Below are 23,248 nucleotides of genomic sequence, written 5' to 3' on the forward strand. Positions count from 1 at the left end.
AGTGGAGGAGGAGGGACAGAGGAAGAGGGAGCAAGAGAATCCCAAGCAGGCGCTACTCCCAGTGCTGAGCCCAACATGAGATTTAGTCTCACAACCCTGAGATCATGACCTGAGCTGAAATCAAAAGTTGGATTCTTAACTGACAGCCATCCAGGTGCCCTTAATTTCTGTATTTTAAAATAGAATTAATTCCCATTATTTTTCCATAAAGTTGCAAGAAAAAAAGGGGTACCTGGGCAGCTCAGTTGGTTAAGCATCTGACTCTTGGTTTCAGCTGAGTTCATGATCTCAGGGTCCTGGGATTGATCCCCATTTCAGGCTCTGCATTCAGCACAAATTCTGCTTGAGACTTTCTTTCCCTCTCCCTCTGCTCCTCCCCCACACAATCTCTCAATTTAATAAATAAGTCTTTTTAAAAATTGCAAAAAAACCCATAAATATAGATATATATTAAATCCATTTTAAAGCAAGGCATACTGTAGTTTGGATCTCAGTAAATTAGAATCCAATAAAATAAAACTAACATTTTCTTTCAAACACTTCCAAATACATTTCCTTTTTTCCTTTAAAATAAAGCTTTCAGATGAATTTATTGCTTTTCTTTAAATTTTAACTGAAATATTAAACTTAAGTTTGAGCCAATTCCAAAAATTTAAACTCTAAATATATGATTTTGTTGAATTTGGAAGAGATTGAGATATCGTTGATAAAATAATACAGGAAAGGATGGTAGATTTTGACATAAACAAAGAAAATGATTTGTTCATCAGAGGTCCAAAAGAATTAATGCTTTTTCCTAAATGACTGAAGGACTGTTGAATGTGAAAATAGATTTTTGGTAGTGCTGAACTTAATCACTTGACAAAAAGTAAAATAACATAGCATTCTAAGTTTAGGCAAACTTTACAAGTGTCTTATAATCCTGAGAGACCACTCATGTCATAATGTTGACTGTTTCTTCCCATTGGTTTTTTTTTTTTCAGTCAATGATAAGAGAAGGAGATTAATAATAGAATATAGGCTTAATGTTCAATATGCAATGCAATGCATCTTTCTACCAATATTACTATATCTCATACTTCAACTTTACTGCATTCATCAAATGCCAAATTTGATTTCTGACAAATAAATGTTTAGCACCTATCTACTTAAGTACCTTTTTTTAAACATCTAAAATCTGTTTATTTTGAATGCAAAGGATAGCTTTGCAACATATGCACTTTTATAATTTCTGCTTGGGGAAAATTAGAGAAAGAGCACATTTACATAGTCTAACAGAAATTTGCGTCTATAAGAAGGTCACACATTGAGTCATATATTGCTTTACAGTTTAGTTCAAAGGGAATTTTCCAGAAGTGGAAAATATTCACAATACTAATGAGGAGAGGGGAAAGATGAAATATAAATGATCAGATATGTGGAAAAGTAAGTAAGTTCCTAGAGGAAATGGGACCCTTTTCTCCGAGTTTCTAAACTGTGCTTGAATTATCATCCATTAGGTTTCTGTTCTCTATGGGAAAAAAGCCCCATCCCCCTTCTAAAAAATTAGTGGACTTTATTCCTTAAAGCAGCTTTAGGTTTATAGGAATATTGAACAAATAGTCTGGGGAGTTCTTATACACAAATCAATCCCACCTCTTCATAGCTTTCCCTATTATTGACAGCTTGGATTGGTGTGGTACACCTGTTACGCTGATGAATATCAATTAATTGATGAATGATATTGATGCATCATTCTTAACTAAAGTCCATGGTTTCCATTAGAATTCGGTTGCTGCATTGTACAGTTTTATGGGTTTGTCATTTATTTACCATTATAGTATCTTAGTTTCACTGCCCTAAAAATGGCCTCTGCTCTGGCTATCCACCCTCCTTTCTTCTGTCTCTACCTCAATTCCTGGAAACCATGAATCTTTTCACTGTCCTTGTAATTTTGCCAAAAATGTCCCTTTGATGATTCAGTGATATTTTGCTTTTCAGATTAAATACTCTAGAGATAGTGCATATTTATTCATTTTAAGTCAAGGAAAGCATATGTGGAAGGAGAACCCATGTGTGTTCCTCCACAAGACTCTACCCACAGTGTGAAAGTTTTAAAAATAATTCATGAGCTATAATGTATGGATCAGGAGCTGTGAAATAAAATTTCCATGGCTGGGAAGTTTTGAGGTATCCAGAATTGAAGGTAAAGAGAGACTTCACATAATTCTATCAAATCGCTATGACATATGGCAGGTTGTCTACCAAATGTAAATGAAGTCTTGTAAAAATGACTTCCTGAACTGTGGAAAGAGGTCACTAGTGCTTATTATTTTTTTTTATGCTACCTGCCAAAATCTTGAGTAATAGATATTTATTTACAAAAAAAGTCAAAGTATTATTTAAATTGAAATGTTATAAAGACAAGGAATGTCTTACTTAAAATTACTAAACCAATTATGCTAAGTAATATTTTTAAGAATTTACCAATATAGTCAATTTAAACATAAGTATGTACAATTAATTATATTTTATAAATAATGGATTTCTGACATATATTTTCATGTGTATCCTCACTAGGATAATGTGAAAAACTTTCGAACTGATGATGACTAAGAGTAGTATTGCTGTGTTGGTTAGGGCTAGATTCCACTGCTTATATTTTCCAAATTCTCAGATTCTTTTCTGCATTTACTCTGCAGTTCTTTTATCCATCTTGGCCAGAACTGGAATGTTGCTTCCTTGTACTAGAGCTTTTATTACTAAAACATACATCATTTAGAACAGTGGATGTGTTTTTGGAAATGGGAGCTCACACTAACTCTGTGGGTCATCTTGGCATGATCCCCATGGAGATGATTTAGATTTCCCCAACCTCATCAGTGTTTCTAAAACCACTGTGAGCTTTTGGCAATTGTGTCTTCCAGCTACTCATCATATACATTTTACTCATCTCAGGGAACTTTGATGTTTCTTAGGACCTTTACATTGCCAAAATATCTCCATCAACTAATCCCTAATCACTAGCTGTTTAGTCTCTGATTACTATATCAGTTCTATTATAGGTGTCTTGACCAGCCAAAAACCTTTTTCTTTGTTCCTGTGTGGAAGCTACAGTGGTATCATATTTGCTTGTATCTAGCATTGTTACTCATCCTATCTACCAGAGCACAAGTTAAATGGGAGAGGGAGAAGCTATAATAAAGGAAACAATACACAATCAACTCAAGATAGCACACTGGCTGGGACCACTTGCATATGGAACATTTTGGCTTATGAGCTTCCTACATCAGCTGTTGTACATTCTGGCATACCAAGTCTCACTGCTTCTAAGGATAGGATAATATAGAGAATGTGGACAAAATGTGAATACTAATATACATAGCTATTTCAGGAAGTATTTTAGAAGCTTTAAAATGTTTCTGTGCTATGTTGAGTGGCAGTAAGAGAGGTATATGTTCATCTGATTTTGATAGCTCAAAAAATTATACATTTGTATAAAAATTACACATAGGTTATACCGCTAAACTTGCTTCCCTCCAAACTATTTAGCTAAAGGCTTGCCACTTTCCACAGTGCAGTGAACCTCTTTCTTTTTGGGTGATGTTATGTTAATTTATAGTTAAGCTGCAGTACATATAAATGCATATAAATGACAAAATATTCAGTGAGCTCATGTTTACATTTTATCTCTGATTGGGAAAATAGGAACTGTACTCTTTTGATGGGTACTAGATCATTTAAAGTTACTTGATCTTTTTGAATACTCAGGAAAAACACGTATCAACAGATACCAACATTCTTAAAAGAAAACCCAGTAGTAAAAATATTAATAATTATTATACTAACAACAACAGCAATAATACGAACACATAGCAACAATAAACCACCAACTTTTACTGAGTGCCTGGCTTCCCTTTTAACTTCATTTAATTCTCATAATATTCTTTTAAAGCATGCCATATTTATCCCCATTATAAAACAGAGGACCTTGAGACTTTGAAATGTTAAGTCTATTGTGCAGTAACAACTGGATAAGAAATTGCAGAGCAGAAACAAAAACAAAGGCAAACAAACAAAAAACTGAAAATCCCATATTCTTAATCTTTTTATTAAACTATGATATAATTATATTATTTTTAAAGTCAAATTCACGGAAGAAATTTATGTAAGTGACTTGGTGTAGTCTTTTAGCAAAGAATTATGTTTTTTTATCATTTCCATATACTCTAAAAGATATGAAATATATATTCAAAAATGTATTTCTAACTTATTATATATAAATTGTATTAATCTATAATGCTTGGACATTTCTATTATCTCTATTCTATAATGACTATTAAAGACAACATTGAGTTCTTTTTTTTTTAGGATTTTATTTATTTATTTGACTGACAGAGATCACAAGTAGGCAGAGATGCAGGCAGAGAGAGGAGGAAGCAGGCTCCCTGCTGAGCAGAGAGCCCAATGTGGGGCTAGATCCCAGGACCCTGGGATCATGACCCGAGTGAAGGACAGAGGCTTTAACCCACTCAGCCACCCAGGCACCCCGACAACATTGACTTCTTTCTTTTCTATTATAAAATCATATGTAATCATTTCAAATGATGTCAAAAGAGAAAACTGTACTAAGAAGAAAATGTTATCCATTCAATTATTTTACCTAGTAGTTTCCAGTAATATTTTTCTGAATTTCTTTCCAAATTTGTGCTTATATACATGGGCATATTCCCACACAAATATATAATAATTCCATTTAGTATATTTTATAGAAGTGGTATTTTACCTAAATTCTTCATTGAATATTATATTATAAACATTAAAGATGAATCAAAATTTTAAGTAAATATCATTTATATCATAACTTATTAAATATTTCTCTGGCCTGCTAAATTTTATTTTTCCAAACACAGCATTCTTAATAATGAAATATTAGAAGAATCTCTTCTAAAATCAAAAGCAATATAATGATAGAATCTGCAACTGATAATTTACAATGTACTTTAGAAAGGAAGAAATTAAATAGTAATTATTAATTGTTAACTAACCCTCTACCTAGAATATACAAGAAAGACTGGAAAGATTCTAGAATTAATGAGAGGTCAAGTGTATTTTATGTTAAAATTTTAAATGAAATATTTATTACAAAAAATAATAGGAAATGTATTGAAATCATATAATACACTATAAAACCGATGAAATACCGAAGTGTAAATCTGAGAAGAACTTCACTGGACCTCAAAAATTGTATACTTTAGTAGAGGACAAAAATGGTGAACTAAACAAAGAAAAAAGGGGCTACAATCTCATGTTCATGCATGAGGAAATTCAATATTGTAAAATGTCACTTCTAACCAATCTATATGCTTCACAGAATTATAATCAAGATGCAAAAGAATGTTCAGGGAATTTGATGAATGAAATTTTAAGTTCAAATGTAAGAGAGGTGATGATAATGTCTTCAATGAATTGTGCTGGTAAAAATAATATATTTTTGGTATTTTTTAATACATTCAGTGTTTCAATATTCTACTTTTTCAATGTTTTTTGAAAAAATTCAAATATATTTCTGTTTCACATTACATTAATCCAGAATTTAAGGTGGTGAAGAATGTTTATAATCTTAAAAAAAGAATAATTTTTATAATTTTTAAGTAGGCAGGGTCCAATATACAGGAGCCATATGGAAAATGGCTGACATATTTGACTTCAAAACACAAGTCTGTATTAAAAAAAACCAAAACTAAGAACATGTTTAGAGCAAATGGGAGGTCCAGGAATATATTTACAGCATATATATATATATAAGGTAAAGAAATTGGATAGAGGACAAATCTCCTCAAATCTGTAAGGAGAAGAGAAATTAAAAAATAGATTAATAGACAAATATATGAAATGGCCATTTACTATATTTTAAAAGTGCTTAATCTTACTACTGATAATTTAAATAAAAAATGAATATGGATTTGTGCACACCAATTAAGAACTATGGAAATCATTGATAACATTGAATGTTGGTATAGATATAAAATGATACATACTAATACACATTTTGTCATCATACAAATTTGCTAAACCTTTTGGGAAGGCAGTGCATTACTAAATACCAACCCCATGCATACGCTTTGACCCATCATTTGTATTTCTATGATTTTTATTCACAGAAATACTTACAAATGAGCATAAAAAGCATCCATGTGATCAACATTGCTTCATTCTTTTTTTTTTTTTAAAGATTTTATTTATTTATTTGACAGAAAGAAATCACAAGTAGATGGAGAGGCAGGCAGAGAGAGAGAGAGGAGGAAGCAGGCTCCCCGCTGAGCAGAGAGCCCGATGCGGGACTCGATCCCAGGACCCCGAGATCATGACCTGAGCCGAAGGCAACGGCTTAACCCACTGAGCCACCCAGGCGCCCAACATTGCTTCATTCTAATAAAAAGAACATGAAGAATTTTGTAAATAATATCTACCAGTAGGACATAGGTTAAATAAATTTGGTTTAACCATAGTATTCAGTAATATGAAGCTATTAGGACAAAATGAAATCAAGCCAACTGTGTTGCCATGGAAAAATTTTGAGGACATATTGCTAAGCATTAATAGCAATTACAGGGTAATTCACAATATGGTGTTATTCATATTAAAAGGTGTATATGTCTACCTATTTATTTCTAAATTCATAGGGAAGAGGTCTGTAAGGTCACACTTATTATGTACTGGTGGGGCTGACTTCCTAGCATTCTTCCAAATTTCCCAGTCATATGTTTTGTTTTTGTTTTTGTTCCAAGGGTGAGCCTTTTGATTTAAGCCAAATGGCCATGTAATTTATGATTATATCTGGACACGTTTCAGAGTGAGAAGGGACACTATTAATAATTATGCCTAATAAAAGGCATAGCCATATCTCTCTCAGCAAATCTCAAAACTGTCCCAGCAAATGGTGACATATGGTCTGTATACTTACGGCAGTCAATGAATTTTATTCTCTCTCCACCATTTTTTTGGATATGTGCGCCTTATCTAAGGAGAGACAATTAGGAAAATAAGACTTTTGCAGATACTACTAAGTAAAAACAAAGACAAAAGCAAAAAAAAAAAAAATCTACTTTCTCCTCTGAACCTAAAAAGGACACTGTCTTACGTATGAAAACACAGAGTTTGGATATAAGTTCTGTATCTGCAGCAGTATTTTGAGCACTAAGTAAAAGCTTAGAGCTACTCACAGACACTATGTGTTCCCTGAATTTTGCTGATTGAGAAGAGAACAGAGGCCAAGAAATTAAGTTCTTAGTACTTTGGGAGGCATTTAATCAAACCTTACTTAAAGTTCCAAACTACCACCTGGATTTTTCAGTTACATGAGTCAAAATTTCTCTTTTTTTACAGTTGACTTTTCTTTTTATGTCTTCTCTACCACACAGTGCTAATGAATATACATTTAGGATCATCATTAACTTCTCATGCTGACTCTAGGAGTGGAAAATACGTGAAGGCAAGGCTGGAAATTTTCATGTTTTGCTTATCTTCCTTCTCTATTTTTTTATACTGTTTACATTATGTGTCATTTTTGAAATAAATGTCAAAAGCTTTTAAAAAAAACTTCTTATATGATATCCAAGCTGAAGAAGAAATTTATCTATTTTGATTTTATGTCTTGTAGCTTGAGAACAGTATGTGAAATTATTTTTCCCTGGAGAATCCTCTCTCTGTTTTGAAATAGCCTTAATAGAATCTGCTTCTTTTCTTTCCCTGGCTTTCGGTTAGTGTTATTTTTTGTTGCATTATTATTTTAATAAATATTTCCTTATCTTTTTATAGCCAATTATGTTATGCTCAGTAATGTTTAACTGATGTTAAGCTCACCATCAGTTTTTAAACTTCTATTTTAAAGCATAAACTTCTACTATAAAGCATAATTCATTTCTCATTGGCTGAAGTACATCTTCAAAAAAATTTTTTTTCAAAAGTAGCTCATCAAGGATCACCTGGGTAGTGCAGTCAATTAAGCCTCTGACTCTTGGTCTTGGCTTAGGTCCTGATCTCAGTTGAGAGCCCACATCCCAAGTCAGCCTCCGTGCTCAGCTTGGACTCTTTAGTTTAAAGACAGTCTCTCCCTCTCTCTTTGCTTGTCACCTTCACCCCCCCCCATCAAGTTAATACATCTTAAAAAAAAAAAAAAGTAGTGCATCTATTCTCTTGAAACATACTCTTATAAACTTCTTATAAACTTCTTATCTTTACATCAAATAGAAAACTCGAATTTGTGTAGTTGTTAGTCACAGTTTTTTATTAGATCTTATGGCATTTATTGTTGAAAAAAATAATATTCTAGGCATTTATTTGAAACTTAAACTAAATATATAAATGCACACACTATATCCTGGCATATGGCTACTATGCAAGTGAGAGCCAACATCTTAAAAATTCCTCCAGGCATTCTTTAAATTAAGTATAATTATGGATGAATCCTTTTAAATTTATTTCTTTTGGGGGTATAATAAACAATTAAATGTAAATACTTACATTTAAGTTCAAACAATTTTTCTGACCATTGTTCTAAATATCATTAATATCCCAATTTTTAAAATGTATTTCTCCAGAGTGACTTAATTTTGTCAGCTTGACCATCCATTGTCTTCATATTTCTCTTCTGTTTGCACATCTTCTATGACTCCTCTGTTCTTCTCTACATTTTAGAACATCTTATTAAATTTGTTCTATACATCACTGATTGGGTTTTTCTACTTAAAAATTCACCTTTTTATTTTTTTCATTATGTATTGAAAATCTACTATTGCCTTTTAAGTTTCTTTTCAGTCCTTCATTATTATATTTACCCCCTTGTTATATTTTATACTGTGGTATTTTCCTTTCACTTTCTCCCCTTTATCTTTTTCATATCATTCTGCTGCAGTTTCTCAAAACAAACAAATAAACAAAAAAAACTTTTTTATTCCTATTAGGATAACTAATAGTTTTTATACTGTCTTCTATTCAATTTGAGAAATACTTGAAGGATGTATGCTTTTAAGTTTGAGGTTTTAGTATAAATTATTCTTCCTTGTATGGCATTTTTGTTGTTGTTGTTGTTTTGTTCCCTTTGTTTCTGTTATGGCATCATGAGTAGAAGTCTAATGTGTTTTCATGACTGCTAGTGGGCAGAAGAGTGATTTCCTTTGGCCCTGCTCTGGCCACCTTGCCCTTCTCTCCTGCCTGAATACTGTTGTCTATAGTTGTCAGCCCAGGGTTCAACATCTGAATTTATTTAGTTTGACTTGCTAACTTTAGATGAGAATGTGTCCTAATACTGTCTCTTATTTGGCACTGAAAAAAAAAAATCAGGAACATAATGCATCACAATCCCCAATTTCTTGAACTCTCAGAACTCATTTTCCAAATTTATGTTTGTGCTTTAATATGAGAATTTTACTACCTATGTGAAATATTTTGTTAGTCTCCTACCTCTACTTTTCAACTAAACCCAGATTAATTTTATACCATATATTATGTAGATGTTCTGTTCTCCAGCCTGTTATATCCAAAGTTCTGATAACAAGGAGGGAACATATTGCTATGGCTACTTGAATCTGCAGCACCCACACTGGAAAAACAGCAGCGAAGATATTTTTCCCACAGGGCTATAGAAACTGAAGACAGACAAATGGTTCTACTTTCATGCCAGGATGTTTGCTTTATGCCAAAGAGCACAGTGAGTGTTCAGTTCTTTTTCTCAGTCAAGTTCTACTATCCTTGCGTTAAGTAAATTTCCTCTTTCCAAATAGCTGTAAAAGAGTGGATTTATCTCAACCAAATATTGTATTTTTTTTCCTTTTTTATCCGACTTCAAAGATTCTGTTGAAAGTTAGAGAGGCTGTGTCACATGATAGCTTTAAAACAGATTATTGCTTTCCAAGCATAATTTTAACATTACTGAAACAGTCTTGTTCTTTGAGAAAAAAATCCAAGAGAAATAAACCTTGTCAATCTGTTTGTAAATTATAGGATCGTGATAGACATACATTTAAACTGTCACAATTTATTTTTTGGATTGAAAAATAAAAGTCAGCAGTGGTCTTTCTATTTTTGTGATTTTTATATCTATCTTAAGTAAAAAGACAGGGTATGAATATGAATTTAGTTTTGCGAATGCTATCTATGAAAGCTGAAGCCAACGTTGTTATGTGCCTTGTGTTTATTTTGCTTACATGACAGTCATTGACAGGAAGTTTGGCATTTACAGAACTCCAAAATGATTCCTGTAGTGTCAGTTCCAAATGCATAATCTTGGTCTGCACTCTGCCCTGACTTTCAGGATTAAGACCTCTGACATGGAGAATGATGCTTCCCACTGTTGTTGCTATGGCAAAGACCTTAAAGGTTCTTAAAGTGCTCCAAGTGAATAGAGTGGAAATTGAGGCATTCTGTAATATCAGGAAGACAAGCAAGTAGAGCAGCAATGTCATGTAAATCTCAAGTGCCCTATGAACGCAACAACGTGAATGTGTGAGAAAAGGATAAAACCCTGTTTTTGCAGTGGTTTCAGGACTATGAGGTTGTTTATCAATGGAACAATGATCTCTAGGATTAGTGGACCACATTTCAGTTATAGTAAATTTTGACCATGTCTAATCTTAGAATTTATGATCCCAGGTCACTTCACTTAAGAATGCTTTCAACCACATATGCAGTTCTAATGCCACAGGCCAAAGCTCTCCATGCACAAGCTGAGCTTATTTAAAGTTACTTATATAATAGGAAAAAAAAAAAAGTTTGCACAGTTTACCTCTTAAGTGTAAGAATATCAAAAATGCCAGTTCCCATCTGACATAATAATATTGCTGTTTCATCCACAGTCTGAGTTCTCCACTTCTTTTTTCAAAATTTTATTTATCAGAGAGAGAGAGAGAGAGCACAAACAGGGGGAGTGGTAAAAAGCAGAGGCAGACGGAGAAGCAGACTCCCAGCTGAGCAAGATGCCAGACATGGGACTAGATCCCAGGACCCTGGGATTATGACTTGAGCCAAAGGCAGACACTTAACTGACTGAGCCACCCAGGCATCCCAGTTCTCTACTTTTAAAATTGGAAGGACCCAGGCTTTTTGAATGAGGCCAAAACATTAGCCTGAGCTTCTACTCATTAAGAGAGACACAAATGAGTGGACCTGTAACCTGGGGCACAAATGGAGTGGACCTGCTTGCTTTAGGTTGACAGATATATCAATATGATAACAGATTTGTAAGGCACATTCTGACACGTAGGTGTCTTATTTGCTTCTCCCCTGTGAACTCCAGGTGGCTATCTTGAGGAAATATGGAGCCACCATTTAAGTAGGAGACATAGAGGATTAGATAGATAGATAGATAGATAGATTGATTGATAGATAAAGGATAGGTGTAGAGGAAGAGGCATAGAACAAGTGCTTATGAAAGAGATAAAATTGGTAAGGGAAACTAAAAAAAGAATCTTCAGGGAAGAAAGAGCAGTATCAGGAGATTGTGTCAGAGAAGCCAAGAGGAGTACAATAAAAAGGAAAAATGTGTTACTTGGATTTATCTAATGGATGTTATCTATCTAATTGGATGTCATTAATGTGGTAATAGATCTTTACTAAATGTAATTTTAAAAATCAGGATAAGATTAAAGAGTGAATAGAAGGTAAATATGTATAAACATCACAAGTATAAAACATTTCAAAAGTGGTAAATGATAATTTTAATAATAAATATCTACTTTGTGTTTCTACAAAATGTATAAAAATTGATAGAACAGTAGGATTTTTATGGTACAAGATATTCCATAAGATATTATACTCTTTGTATGTTAACTGGAAGTATTCAGAGAAAAATAAACTTAATAATGCAAGGGAAAGACAAAATTTTATTTTATTTTATTTTATTTTATTTTATTTTATTTTATTTGGGGTGGAGACAAAATTTTAAAAGGGAGACTATTTTTTTGAGAAAGATCTAAATGTGTACAGAACATGCTCTTTGACAGGAGAAAGCACTCTTCCTAGTTTGTATACAAAAAATGGAAAGAGTCCATAGAAGTATTTCAGAGTACTCAATAGAAACAGTTATTTTTAGAAGACTCAATAGAAATATCTAACCTGGAGATTCAGAAATAACTGATTATTCTGTTTTAGAGTTAGAAATATGAGAACATTTAAAGGAATTAGGAAGCATGAGTAAGAAGAAGAGTATTGGCATAAGATTATTAGCAATCACAATTTTTGGAATGTGATTTGGAATTTTTGGAATGAAAAATGAGGAATGTAAGAAAGCAATGGATAAGGAGGCATAAGGTATTTATATTATGAAAGCTAGAATTTATTGTCATTGACAAAATTTATTGTCATTATTAGATCTTTCTCAGAAACTCAGATGAGAGCACAAGAGTTGGATGATCCAATGTAAGTAAGAAAATCTCTTTTTTACTAACTGAAATTCTGTTGCCTGCACAGAGTCACTGCAACCCTCTCCCAACCCAGACTTCAGTAAAAGCAAAGGAATTTATCAACCATAAATTTGTACTGAATAAATATAGTTTTAAGCAAGTTGAACAAATGTAAAAATTAGAATAAAAATAAAATATTGCTGGGACGCCCAGATCGCTCATTTGTTTAAGTGTCTGCCTTTGCCTTGGGTCATGATCTCAGGGTCCTGGGATTGAGCCCTGCATCAGACTCCCTGCTCAGTAGGGAGTCTGCTTCTTCCTCCCCTCTCGATGCATTTCCCCTACTGTGCTCTCTCTTTCTCTCAAATAAATAAATAAAACCTTTTTTAAAAAATTAAAATAAATAAAAATAAAATAAAATACTGCTCTATTAAATGTACCACCATTCACTGAAACACTTTTACTGATAAATAGCTGTATTTCATATGACTATACAAATATTTTATTATTACTAAGTTATTTTACTTAATTGAAATACAATTTTTTTAAAAAGAGTTACAAATAGGGCGCCTGGGTGGCTCAGTGGGTTAAGCCGCTGCCTTCGGCTCAGGTCATGATCTCAGGGTCCTGGGATCGAGTCCCACATCGGGCTCTCTGCTCAGCAGGGAGCCTGCTTCCTCCTCTCTCTCTCTCTGCCTGCCTCTCTGCCTACTTGTGATCTCTCTCTGTCCAAAAAAAAAAAAATAATAATAATAATCTTTAAAAAAAAAAAAGAGTTACAAATAGAACAAAATTAATAAGGATTTAAGACCTAATTCTTGTAAAACTTGTTCATTTCCTTGAAAAGATGCTTGTTTATCATTATTAGTTTCATATTAACTGATAAAATATTTCAAACTCCCAGGATCTCAAGAATATGAAATTGCTTCACTAAGCCACCCTACTGTATTCATATTCTTTATTATGAAAATTAATTCCAGTTAGTCAGTTTTCATGCTTGATACATAAGAATCAATAAAAAGCACGTCATGAGTACTTCCAAATATTAGAGCAAATTAGCTGTGTTTTCTTTTACTTTCATTTTTCCAAAAGTGTATCAGTAAACTGAAATGGTGATTGGTTTTTCTTGTTCCAAGGGCTAACAGAGGTAATCACTTCTGAGGGAAGCGCACATACACAAACACACACGCATTACCAGATGGGTAAACAACATACTGACATTTCAAGTTCACTTGCTTAATGTATTCCATATACGTTTTTTCTCCCCATTTCCCAATGCTTAATTTATTATTTCAAAAGGGAAGACTCAAGGTTAATTCATCCTTAATTTTTTTCAACCTAATATAAATAACAATTTTAGACTTATTTCAGTGATTAAAAAACTACTGAATTTTACAATTCATCTATCACAATAGAGTACTTGCATAAGAATAAGAAATGACCAAAGTGTATTTTGTAATAATATAGACAAAATAAGTAAAATATTACATTATTATTCCATTTCTTGTCAAGTGTTAACATAGGTAATTCAAAGAATAATATGATTTTAATTTTTTAGTTCTACAGAAAAATACATGATTCTGTTTATATGATCAAAATTCTTAGGTCTTTTAAAGAAGACATTGCAGGGGCTCCTGGGTGGCTAGTTGGTTAAGCAACTGACTGCCTTCAGCTCAGGATGTGATCCTGGAGTCCCAGAATCGAGTCCCACGTCCAGCTCCCAGCTCCAGGGGGAGTCTGCTCCCTCTGACCTTCTCCCTTCTCATGCTCTCTCTTGCTCTCTCTCTCTCTCTCAAATACATAAATAAAAATCTTTTTAAAAAGAATGTATTTTTAAAAATAATAAATAAATAAGACATTGCAGCAAATTGTCATGAAGACTGTCAAATAGGGGTGCCTGGGTGGCTCAGTTGGTTAAAGCCTCTGCCTTCGGCTCTAGTCATGATCCCAGAGTCCTGGGATCCAGCCCAGCATCAGGCTCTCTGCTCAGCAGGGAGCCTGCTTCCTCCTTTCTCTCTCTGCCCTACTCTCTGCCTACATGTGATCTCTGTCAAATAAATAAATAAAATCTTAAAAAAAAAAAACTGTCAAATAAATTTTTTGTCTTAGAGTTGTGGCAATAAGGTTGTTGGCACATAAAAACAGCACTAGCTCTTTTTACCAGATACTGCTTGGGAGACAACATGGAGCAGTGAAAAGAAAGTTAAAAATCTGAACTTCTAGGTTCCTAATTTGGCCCCTGATACATGAACTTCGGATGTTAGATAAACTACTCTTAACACTTTGCTTTAATACTCTTACTTTTAAAGTAAACACAACAATCCTCAGGTTTTTATGAAAAAAATATATTTAAAAATGCAAACAAAGCAATAAAATATAAAATACCACAATAATAAAGTTTTATTTTATGTGACATATATGTATTTATTTATTTGTTCTTCACATTTTAAAATTTATTTCCATTTTATTTTACCCTGTAAAATACTTTCATCTTGTACATTATTAAAAATGAGAGTTTCTAATGATGAGGCTGACATAACATTCTGAGAAAAAAATTATATTTCCACTTGCATAAATCACAATATTTAATAAGTGAGTAGGGCTTTACCACTTTACTAATTAAATTAGTCTACCTTTTTTTTTTAAAATGATTTTATTTATTTGACAGAGATCACAAGTAGGCAGAGAGGCAGGCAGAGAGAGAGGGAGAAGCCCCTAAATTAGTCTACTTTAAGTAAACCACTGCAGTTATATTAGAAAGGTCAGTTTCCTCATAAAAGTGTTATTTTAGGGGCACCTGGGTGGCTCAGTGGGTTAAAGCCTCTGCATTCAGCTCAGGTCATGATCTCAGGGTCCTGGGATTGAGCCCCGCATGCTTCCCTCTCTCTCTGCCTGCTGCCCTGCCTACTTGTGATCTCTCTGTCTGTCAAATAAATAAATAAAATATTTTTTTAAAAAAGTTATTTTAAATAGTTATTTGTAAACTATAGAGGGACTTAGAGATGATTTTTATAGATTACTGTGTTATATCATTTAAAGTAATTGTTGTTAAATATAAAATTAGAGACAAATTATGATTTTAGCTCAGAAGCAAATTCTTAAAAATACAAAAACATAAATACTGTCATATATTAAATCCTGGTTTCCACAGATAAGAGAAAAAAACCCTATTCTTATTACTTACAATTCAATATTAGAGATATATGATTGTTTTCTCCCATTGGGCTATAGTTTTGAAGGAATAAAATGGGATTCATATATATTTGACATTATGGGAGTAAAACAACAATGAAACACATTGCAACCATTAAATTGTAGCTTCATTCTTCTTGCCAAGTAAAATATGGATAATTAGATTCCATATACCATTGTTTCACATAGAATTCTGTTTGGGAAATCTATTTCTCTCAAAATCAATTTGTTATATATATTTTTTTCTTCAAGTAATTACTAAGGTTTGAGTTAAAATACAAGATGTTACTAAGGGGAGTGAAAATGTGATTTGGACATTGGTGTAAAAAGTTTTCTAATATAATGTAAATGGTAATAACATTTCAGGGTTTTCTTATGCCTCATACAAGTTTTATCTGATGTTATCAGAAATATCTCTGATATTTTGAGTGTATAATATATAGTGTACTTAACTTCTGATGTGTTCCTACCAAAATTTTTTACATCAAAATTGATTGGGATTTTTATAAGAGCTGCATTTCTTTTTTTTTTTTTTAAGATTTTATTTATTTATTTGACAGACAGAGATCACAAGTAAGCAGAGAGGCAGGCAGAGAGAGAGGAGTAAGCAGACTCCCTGCTGAGCAGAGAGCCTGATGTGGGGCTTGATCCCAGGACCCTGGGATCATGACCTGAGCCGAAGGCAGAGGCTTTAACCCACTGAGCCACCCAGGCACCCCCAAGAGCTGCATTTCTATAGGATTAATTTGTCCTTGGAAAAGGCAGCAAATTTATTAAGCCAGTTAAGAGATGTTAAATAGTACCACTTATAAAATATAATGCAATTAGAGCTATTTAGTGTTAATAACTTACTAAGAAAGATACCAGTAATATAAAATAGCTAATGTTGTTTTTAAGTAGCTTCCTAACCACTCAGATCTAAATCAGAAATACAGAAGATACAGCTTTTAAAATATCCTTAAATATATTACATACAGTAGTGCTCTTTCAGAGGATGACATTCACAATGACCTTGACATAGCAGGAAAATTGATCCATATTCTAAAAGTATAGTATTCCCATGATGCTTCCTTTTCTCCTCCCATGAAGAGATCATACTTCAACCCATTTGGGGAAATTGTGAAAATACTTTGTGGCGAGTAGAATGACTGGAATAAATGTCATGAGAGATTTCCATACATCCTTCATTAGTGCCCATCAAAGGAAAGTCCGAGTTTGAGCTTCCAAGGCACTTAACTCATAAACTTTCTTTAAAGTTCTGTGGGGTATACACCTTAATGCCTAGAAATAACAGTTGTTAGCATGGCTTCTAATGATGACATCATTCAAATATTGAGGATTTTGATGGATTTTTGGCAGTAAAACCCTACTGTTCACCACTTTTTCCCCTTTCAGATCTCCAAAAGATCACATATCATGAAACAATATCCAAATAGGTAATTATAGTATTTCATGCCTGGAGAAACATCTTATAGTCCCTAAGATACAGATTATCTGATAAAACAGATCTGGAAAATGCGATTTAATTTCAAGATTAAAGTGGGGTGGCATGAGGGAGGAGATCAGAACACCTGCTTCTCAGTGAAACCGGTGAAAATCTTTAAAAAGTAAAACAAAACAAAATAAAAACAGCTATTGAAAGTCTCTGGAAATAGCCCTAATAGCATATAAGCAATAAAGAAAGATTTTATTCAATAAACTTTACGGAAACTTGGTATGAATTAAGAGAGTCTGTGGAATTTGAATCAATACCTCTCTCCTCTATCCTGTTCCAGTGAGACAGGAATTCTGCTCCAGCGAGGTACAGCTAAGAACATAAGCATCCCTCCCTCTGCTCCTTATTCCCAACTGAAGGCTATCTCCCTAGAAGAAGCAGGAAAAAAATTTTTTTCATTTTGCCCACAGCTGCCTGTTGTTGAATTCAAGGCCCACAGGCGTGCAGCAGCGAATTGGGGCTCGGTTCTTCCTCACAGCCCCTAGGCATGGGACAGAGGCTCTATCATGGTGCAGTGTCATCAGGAATACTGGGGACCCATTTACTTTTGTTTTGGCTTATGGGTGGATGGATTTCACACCAAGAGAGGTAAACAGAAAAGACCTAGATTTCTTGCACCACCAACCCCTCTACACTCAGCTCCTGAAGCAGATGATCTAGTATAACAGTAGATTATGGCAAGTAAGGGAATAAAAAGATGTTGAAAGGAAAAGTTTCATCCCATATTAATTTATAATTTAGAGGATCTTTTGTGAATTAACTGTAACTTTATTTTTATTAGTATGTAAAGACTCTTAGATAATAGTGAAGCTAATGTCATTTATGAAGTAAAGATTATCCTGCTGTCATTTTATGTGAATCATAAATATTTTATAATAATACTTTTAATACATACTTTCAGTGATCATTAAGTTTAAATATTCAATTTTCTACATTGTTGTTATTAGTTTCATTCTTTCATGCATTCTTCCTTTTGCTACTTCCATTATTACAGTAACAACATACAACCACAAACAAATATAAGCCATGAGTTAAATAACTATAATCATAATTCTCTCTAGAATAGTCTCCAAATAACCTTTTGTTATGCCAAAATTGGAATCGAAATACTCACACCAAAGGAAAACTATCCCTATTTTTTGAGTATCCATTGCTTTTAAAGAGGAGTCAGAGACAGTCATTCTTGGTGTGGTGTTAGAAAAAAAATCATGCCCGGTCTGAAAAAAAATGTGAACAGGAGGGAAAGAAAGTTTGGTGAATCAACAGTATGAGAAGAGATAATAGGCTAGGTCAGGATTGAACAGATGGAACTGGGTTGCGATAGGAAATCACAAAGAAAATGAAAAATAAAGCAAAAATACAAGGGAGGGAGATTCAGGAGAGTGATTTTAGATTTCTTCACATACAGGCTACTTTCAATGATCACAATGAAAAAAATGAACCAAATGAATTGTGGATACACTTTGCTACCAGTAACCCAGAACTGCCTTTATAGGTATTTCATTTATTCTTTCCCAAAGTTTAAAGATGCCCTTTTGTATCTTCTTGAGGTACATAAAGAGAGTCCTTTTGGGGAGTGTCCTTGCTCAGGAGGAATACATAATTTTACTGAGAAGACCACATTTCAGTTCAGAAACACATAAATATTTCAACAGAGAACATGGTCAAATTCTAAATTGTGTAGCTGTTACTGTAATTGTAGTTTGAGTTTAGAGGACTATTTCAACATTGGAATTTAAGAGAGACTAAACAGTTCCTACAGTTCTGCTATTGGAAAGGAAGGAAAAAGATCGCATAGATGGAATGAATAATTTGAGGTGAATGTCTTTACTTTCTGTATCTAGTGGCTGATCGTGCCCCCTTTGTATTAGCTCTTTCTTGTTTCCGTATTTCCACAAGTTGAGCAGCTTCAAACAACCCAGTTATCTCGCTGCTCACCTATCCATTCAGGTGAGTGCAAATGATTTCTCTGCTTCATGTATTCCATGGCTAATTTAAAAACATTGGCCACCATGGCGTCTCTTCCGAAAGCCCTAGAAAAGCATATCCTCCTTCCTTTTAGATTGATGCCAAAACCCAATTCCTGTGGTGATAGGACTGCGGTCCCTGTTCCCTGCTGACTGTTGTTCAGGAGCCTCTCTCAGCTCCTTGATATCTCCTGCATTCCTGGGTTCATGGGTCCTTTTATCTTCAACACAGGTAATGCTAACTGAGTTCTCACATTTGAATGTCTCTGCCCTCCTCTCCAGGTCCCAGCCTGAGAATATTCTCTGCTTTTCAAAGGATCCTGTGTTTATATTGAACCCAACTAGATAATCTGAGATCATCTATTTTAATCTCCATAAAACTAATTACACCTGCTAAGTCCCTTCTGCCATATAATCTAAACTAACCTATTCACAGGCAGTGGGAATTAGGACATGGGCATCTTTGGGGGACTTTTATGATAATAAGAGAATGTGCAGATAAGACTGCCAATAACTTCACCTATTTGCTTGGGGACATTTTGCTCTCCAGAGTCTCTTAATCTGTATGGGTAAGAAGTGCCAGAGAATTAATTCTCCAGAGCTGTAACCTCAACTAATGATTGGAGAAATTGGTGAATTAGAAAAAAAAAAAAAAAAGCTCCCTCAGACCTCAGATGGGATAGTAGTAACATGTTCTAGAATTCCCGAGATTAAAGTCCCGCTGTCAACAGTCGTCACTAATTTGTGAGAAAATGCTTTCCCTATTCCCTCCTTTTTTCTCTCACTTCCTTATTCCCTACTGATGTTTCCTGGGATTCAATCCAAAATAAATTTTAAAAACAACTTGCATTTAAGTCCTTGTCCCAGGTTGTGCTCCTAGAATCCTTAAAATGAGTCAGATAAAATAATCATTTCTAACTTTTACTCTCTTTTTTTATTGTTCAGAATATTTTTAGCATACAACCAGTAACGACCAATAGAAACAAACCTTAATATCTTAGAAAGATCTTTTCACACTATTGCTTTAGTTAATATTCATAACAAATCTGAGAGGTGGGAATTTCTCCATAGCTTATTTTATTTTATTTTATTATTTTATTAAGAGAGGGAGAGAGGCGGTGGGGAGGGGAGGAGAGGCAGAGAGAGAGGGGGAGAATCATAAGCAGGGTCCTATGGAGCCTCACGAGGGACTCGATCTCACAACCCTGAGATCATGTTCTGAGCTGAAAGAGTTGGATGCTTAACCGACTGAGCTACAAAGGTGCCCCTAGCCTATTTTAAAGACACAAAAATTAAAATTATAGTGATTAGGTAACTAAGAAAGTCATAGATTATAAATGATATGAGTAATGTATTAGAATCCCAGCTCATATCCAGTGACATTAAATCCTGTGCTCCTCTCATATTATAAACATTGTGGTAAACAAAGTAAATATGTGCACAAATAATTCATTTATAGAAAGCTGATAGAATTTGGCTAAGGTCACAAGTCTAGAAAGGAACATAATTAAGCCTAGAATTGGGATTTGTGTGTTCTCCTTCCCAATTGTGTTCTTTCCATTGTCTGCAAGACAATGATATTTAAGCAGGCTGAGGACCAGCTCACTGAATGTGGGGCATTAACCCAAAGGTTTAGGAAAAAACCCTTTGGCAATTCAATTTCACGAGAGGTTTTTAGAAAGTAAATAATGAAAATTTTATTTCATATCAAGATTTATTTAAGCACTTTTGGCCAAAGGTCTGGCAAATAGCGTTTTAAGAAAATTAATCTGCAAGGGCATACAAGATGATTTGGGGGAGTACAAGATAGAGGTCAGAAAATCTAAAGGTGAAGTCATTTCTAGTAATCCAGGAATTAGGTGATAAGGGCCTGAAATAGAGTAGTGACATGGATACTGGAAATGGATAAATACCAAAGCTGATTATGGAAGAACTGATAAAAAGGAGCGATTGATTACAAGAGGGATATAATACTATGTTACAATGATAGCACATCTCTATTTTTCCTCTTTAAAATATGGACAACTATTCTGTTTGCCTATTGATGGTATATAGATGTGTGTGAGTATTTCTTATTTATGGTAGAAAGGTTAAAATGAAATCTTACTCAAATTGTTTATTTGTCCCGTACTACTCCACCACTCAAAAATCCTCTTTTCACACATTTACAGACCTAGAGATTCATTTTCCAAAAAGAAAAACAATTTTAAGTCATTTCTTTCCAAAAATACATGTTGGTTATTAATACTGTTAACTTATTAATTAATTAATTAATGATTAATAATTTTAAAAACTTACTAGGGCTAGTTATTTATCTGGATTGAAAAAAGAAGATTCTGGGGTACCTGGGTGGCTCAGTCAGTTAAGTGGCTTCCTTCAGCTTAGGTCATGATCCCAGGTCCTGGTTCAAATCTCACATCAGGCTCCCTGCTTGATGGACAGCCTGCTCCTCCTTCTCCGCCACTTGTGCTCTCTCGTGTGTGTGTGCTTTCTCATGCTCACTCTCTCTCCCTCAAATAAATAAAATATTTAAAAGGAAAAAAGAAGATTCCATATTATATGGTATTACCTAATTCCCTAGTAAGGCCAAAAGACCATATTGTGGCTGATTCCTGAGTCTCTAGGGAAAGAAAAGCCAAGTTAGAAAATTAATATCCTTTGTTTTAGAATTATACAGTTTAGAACTATATAGTTTTTTATATAGTATATAACTCTCTATATAGTCATATCAGATTATAAATATAACTTACTGTATTTTATCATGAGTATTACCCTAATATTTACATAATAATGGCAGAATGGAACTAGCCTGTTATGTTTAGCTGCAATGCAACATTTTATCTCTTCTGGATACTTACAACAGAATTCCACAGGGTATCCAATCTTTGATTCTACTTCTTTTTTCCCCTTTTATACTCTAGTCTCAATTTATAGCAACTGGAGAGAACTTAAAAGAAAAATAATCTTAAATCATTTCATATCATTTCTGTACTTAAAGCACTCCAGTACTTTCCCTATGCAATTAGAATGAAATCCAGATTTTTCTTTCTTGATGAAGAATTCTCTTCATACTCAGAGGCATACCTATGTATCCAGCTTCATCTGCGTCTGTCGTTCTCTTTCATCAGGTTTTAGGCTCCTTGGCCTTTTTTTTTTTTTTTTCTGTCCATTGAACCTTGTTTTATTAATTGCCATTACTTTTGACCAATGCCTTAAACACTTTTGCCAAAGGACTTCACATAACTGCTTCTCCATATAAGTCAGATCTAAAATCCAGTATTACCTTTTCAGAGAAGCCATCCTTGACTATATGACCTAGAATAGACCCTGCATACAGTTATATTTATGCAAATTCATTTTTGTTTGATTGATTTCTATTGCTTACTTCTCACTACTAGAATGTAGCACTACCATATACAACAACCATAATGTTGCCAAGCATATAGTGAGCACTCTCTAAATAACTGTCAAATTCATTAATTGATTGACTAATAGTAGGCACTAAGCAATAAATGATTATATAATTATTTTAACTCTTATAATAAACTGCTAGGTAAACATTTTAATATTTGTAAAACCTAGGTATGAATTGTGTCTAATTTTATTGGATCATTGATACAAGCTGATATTTTGAAAACTACGGAATAGTCATTTCCAGATAGAATTCTGTTTTAACTATAATCTTAAGACTATAGAACTTATGTAATATTATATGCTTTTCTAATAGTTTTTATGTTAGTAGGTATTTCTAAAATGGACTTACAGGGCACCTGCATGGCTCAGTTGGCTGAGCACTGCCCTTGGCTCAGGTCATGTTCCCAGGATCCTGGGATCAAACCCCACATCTGGCTCCTTGCTTAGCAGGGAGTCTGCTTCTCCCTCTACCCTGCTACTCTGCCTGCTTGCGCGCTCTCTCTCTCTCTCTCTCTTTCTCTCTGTCAAATAAATAAATAAAAATTCTTTTAAAAAATAAATAAAATAAAATGGACCTATAGGTATGAGAAAATAGAATCAATTTTAATTAATCATGTTAATATTTATAAGATATGAGATTTTTCTCAAATGACTAAATTTTGACAAAGAAATGATGAAAGGAAGTATGTGAGGAAGAGGGCAAGGAAGAAGAGAGGAAAGAGAGAGTTAGAAGGAGAGGAAGAGGGAGCAGGAGAGAAAGAAAAAGAGGAGAGGGCATAGGATCAATAGATTAAAAAACA

Source organism: Mustela erminea, chromosome 16, assembly GCF_009829155.1.
Source record: "Mustela erminea isolate mMusErm1 chromosome 16, mMusErm1.Pri, whole genome shotgun sequence".
Lineage (NCBI taxonomy): Eukaryota > Metazoa > Chordata > Mammalia > Carnivora > Mustelidae > Mustela > Mustela erminea.